The following is a 4721-nucleotide window of genomic DNA, read 5'->3' as shown; positions in this document are numbered from 1 at the left end:
AAACACCTGCTGTTTGTAGATGGTCTACATTGAGATACTTAGTAGCCTACTGAATCAGTGCAACCCTACCCATGACCCCACAAATACATTTAAAAGTACTTTTACAACTACATTTATTTTAAAAATTCACCTTTAATATGTTTGTACAGCAGGATTATCTAACATTCCCTGCTTAAAACACATCACATCCACCTCCTAACACTGCATTTTCTGCTCTCTGTGACGTAGTCACCGTGAACTAAGCTTCTAACCACAGGTCAGGAGCTGTAGTTCCAACTATGCAACTTAACAACAGTTGGTGCGAACGTTCGTCTGAACTATGGTTTCAGGGAACACCTGCGTCGCTTAACGATGGTTCGTACCGTGTAAGTTACCAACTTAGTTACCTCCGTAGTTCCAACTAGGGTTTTAGGAAACAGTTGCGTCGCAACTGCAAAGTTCCAACCAAGGAAGTTGCTACCGCAGTCAGCAACGATGCTTTTGGGAAACACCCCTGTTCAAGATGATTAAAACCACCAAAACATTTGTTTATTTGATGACTTTTCACAGTGATGAACTTTACTCTTGTTTTCTTTCTCTCGCAATATCTCTGACATCTAAACCAGCAACAACAACAACAACTAAACCAGCAACAACTAAACCAGCAACAACAACAACAACTAAACCAACAACAACTAAACCAGCAACAACAACAACAACAACAACGAAACCAGCAACAACTAAACTAACAAAAACAACAACAACTAAACCAGCAACAACAACTGAAAACACAAAATCAACAACCAATGATACTTCAGCAAAACTTCAAGGTAGTAACTCATCTTTCTCTGGAGTCTCTCTGTCTTCCTGTCAGCCTCTTTCTCTCCACATACTGAACTTCATTATTTTACTTTTTATTTTATTCATTGTTTTATTAAGTTGTTTGTGTGTGTGTATTTTCTCAAGAAAAGAAAAAGAAAGCTTCTTTAATTAAGTCACTCTGTGTCTGAAAATGATACTTATTGACATGTTTAATAAGATCTGCTTTAAGGGTTAGTTTTTCCCCTTAAATAATGAAATCTGTTTTTCAGAATAAAATAATTATTATATATATTATTATAATTTGTCGTGGAGCATTTAGTCACTGTAATGTAATTATTTGTAAGTAAAGTTTATTTTATAACTCCAGTCCCTCTCTCTCCTCTTCTGGAGTCTAAAGTCTGAATGTCAGAGCGACGCTCGGCTGTGGGTGGAGATATTCTCTTATTCAGTCAGTCTCACTCAGTTGTTGTTGCTCAATCCACAAGATCCACTGCTGCTCACAAATCAGACGACTACATTCACAGTTAGCAAAGACATGCGGGAAAACTGTGAGCTGATGAAAGTCTGTGATTCGTTGCTACTTTAGCTGCAGGATTTCAAACAGAACTGAACTGTGCAGTCAAAATGTTTCTAATGTTTTCAGAATCGTTCTGGAGGTTCATCATTGTGTCTGTGGGTTTAGCAGCACTCATAATAATTGTTGTGGCAGTCAACATCTGGACAAGAACTAAAGGTGAGAACATTCACAGATGAAACTCAGAAACAGGAAGTTTTGATAAAGCTGGATTTTCACTGTGGAAACTAAAGTCGACTCTTTCTCTTTTCTTTTCAGGGACAAAAACACAGATGGATGAAAACACAGTGAGTTTATAATGTTTTTACAGTTGGTACTTTACACACCAAACCAGTGTTTGTGACATCTGTTCTTCATTCTGAAGTGTAGATATAGATAGAAGAAGACAAACAGAAACAGGACTCTGAGTTGTACTGAAGTGGCCGTAGCAGCAAAGTTCACAGGATTCATTGCATATAAAATTAAAATAAAAGAATATTACAATAAAAATTTTAATATTACCTACTAGTAAAGTAAAGTGGATGTAGTATTATATCAATATGACAATTTAAGTACAACACCAACAAACTACAGCCTCCTTTAGACGCCATAGATCTGAATCAACACGTCTTTGACACAGTGTCAATACAAACTGAACATTATTCCAGATTAAAGGGTCAGTTCACCTAAATTACATCACATCATGCAGTATTTTCTCACTTAACCTCTAGCAGCTTTAAACAACACAGATAGTTTAGTTTTATTTCCAAAAACAACGTCCACGTTACTGTACTACTATAAATCTAGTTCCAATGCAAACTGTCCAGCAGCCAGTCAGATAAAGATCATTTATAAAACTGTGCGTAGAAACCTCACTAACAGTGTACGTGCGCCCAAAAGCCAAAAATGTCGTACGCCAAAAAATATTCAGACTTATAAAACCGTGCGTACGCACAGTTGTAAGCTAGTTCCCTTTACAGATCACAACCAACTTGAAATGTGGCGCATAGGGAGCTCCATGTCCGACCCTTCAAACGCCCATAGTTGCCTGTGAATGGTCAGTGAAACGCCCCTCGTTAATATTAATACGTCCTGACTGCAGGAAGAAAAGGAGGCAAATTCTGACAGTGAAGCTACAAAAGGAGATTTAACTCAGTGTGACACTGATGTTCCTTTGGTGAAGCTGAAGCTTGTTGTTTGGTGGGTAAAAAACGCACTTTCACGCACCGGAGGAAAGGGGGCGCCAGAGCTCCACCCCTTTATAACCAATCTGCAGGAAGGGGCCTCCCTCTTGAGTAGTGACGTTGCTGGCTGGGGATGACCCAGGTACCCAAGATCCCCCCGTTTGAAAAGAGAGTAAACCAAATGCATTCCACCTGTGTTTAAACATTTATTTAGGCGACACAAACAGTCCACTCCCTTAACGAGGCTGGCGATGAGTTAAAAGAAATAGCAGGTGACTTGTTGTAAATGACAATAAAATAGTGTTATTTTTCCATAATGTGTTTTTACAAGCAGAGCATCACATCCACACGCTGGCGCTCAGCGTTTGGCTCGATAAGGAAACGAACATGTGATTACAACACATGAAACTCTGCTCTCCTATTTGCTCGACTGACGCACTGAAGACGGCATCAATTTAAATATAATTTGTCCTCCTGTTCACCTTATTTATGAGAATAAATTCAATGCATGCAAGTAGGCGTATTAATTAATATGATTCCTGATTAAAGTGTCCAACATATTTGAGGTGTTCTCTTGCAGAAACAGAATCTCTGTTTGTGTTTATTATCCTCAGTCATGGTTCTTTTTGTGCGCCGCGAATTATCTTAAATTATGTTTTTTATTGCGCACTTCAGTATATATGTTACACAGTAGTAGGCCTTCATTTCAAACAGTTTCATCCTTCTGCCATGTTTCTCATTTCTCCTCTTTATGTGCGTACGCATGGTTCAGAGTTTACTTACGGGACGCACATTTTCCCACCAAGTGTGTTTTTTACAGATCACAACCTTTGCTTGGGAAGTGGCGTGCGCACGTTTCCAGCCCTGTTTATTACGTACGCACCGTTTATAAATGAGACCCCAGATCTGACAGTAACTAATGGTGCGTTCAGGGTCTGATTGAACTGTGGTCAGTTTCAAAACATCAGCAGTAAACTGGGAGGAACATTTTGGATTTGGGGTACCAATTAAACACTCCCTCTCTGGTCAGTCAGCTGCAGGAACATGTGACAGTTTGGGGTAGCCTACTTTATATTTACTCATATATTTATTTATTTTACTTTAATCAATTACTTAATTTCCTTCTGCGTGTCCTTCGTTACCACAGAAACACTTCCTCTCTCAGTGGCAGAAACATGTAACAGTAGCTGACGGTGCGTTCAGGTGCTGTCAGGTTATTTCTTATCTCCTTGTGTTAAATGTGGGTCAGTGATGTGAAAGCTGTCAGTTAAAGTGTGTCAGAGTGAGGGTTTGTTTGTGTTTCACAGGTGAATAATGATGAAGATGAAGATGATGGTGTGGTGAACTATGAAAACGATGGAGACCCTTCTGCCTCTGTCAGACTCCACTGATCAACAACTTCCATATCAACATCAGCTCATCAGAGAAAAGACTCCACTGCAGTTAAATAACAGCACATTTACACGAGTAGTTGAAGCCTTTAGAGAACTGTTGAGAAGATTTCTTAAGGTGCTTTGTTTATGTAACAAGGAAAGGTCAGACAGGTCTAGCTTAGAGTAAAGCCTAGTTCACACCACACAGTTTTAAGCCCGATTTGCCGCTCGGCGACCGTCAGACTGTGATCAGGGGTAAATCAGAGATCGATCGGCGGTCGCCACTCGTCATGTGTGAACTACTCGAGGACGCTTCAAAACGGCTTCCCGACACATTTCTGACACATCGCAGACGCCAGCCAGATATCTAGCATCCAAATATCTGGAACAGTCGGCCGACTCGACATCCACATCCAGCCAATGAGAGCAGGCAGCTACTTTTCACCTCAAAACTCCCCTCCAGCTCTCTGTAGCTCAGACGATCCCTGCTACCTGCCTGTGCTAATCCTTTCTTTCACCCAGAGTCTTTATCTTTATAATAACAAACAGCTGTTTTGTCTGTAGGTTCGCATCATTTCCCGTTTCACATTTCACATGTTTTCTTGACAAAACGTGGTTTGGCGTCGGATGACACAGCCGCTGTCAGCTCGTGTAGTGTGTGACCCCCTGTCACCGATCAGTCAGGTAGTGTGAACGCCACGACGACTTCAAGACTCACGTCACAAGACGGCAAGTTGTGCAGTGTGAACAGCACGGCCATCGGCCGACGCTGAAAGTCGTGTCGTCTGCGTGAGCCTTAATTTAGCTGAC

At 40.7% G+C, this 4721-nt stretch overlaps 1 long non-coding RNA gene across 1 annotated transcript; it reads left to right on the top strand.

Moving 5' to 3' along the window:
* The first annotated feature begins 1500 nt into the window (after positions 1–1500).
* LOC119918719 lies at positions 1501–3876 on the top strand. The gene is made up of 3 exons (XR_005447488.1): positions 1501–1534; positions 1634–1662; positions 3686–3876. It is a non-coding gene; the product is annotated as an uncharacterized LOC119918719 (long non-coding RNA).
* Positions 3877–4721: the final 845 nt, after the last annotated feature.

The sequence above is a fragment of the Micropterus salmoides genome, unplaced genomic scaffold, assembly GCF_014851395.1.
Source record: "Micropterus salmoides isolate LMB-PRFRI ecotype aquatic unplaced genomic scaffold, ASM1485139v1 Ms_hic_scaffold_2381, whole genome shotgun sequence".
Taxonomy (NCBI): domain Eukaryota; kingdom Metazoa; phylum Chordata; class Actinopteri; order Centrarchiformes; family Centrarchidae; genus Micropterus; species Micropterus salmoides.
This window is presented reverse-complemented; position numbering and strand designations above follow the sequence as displayed.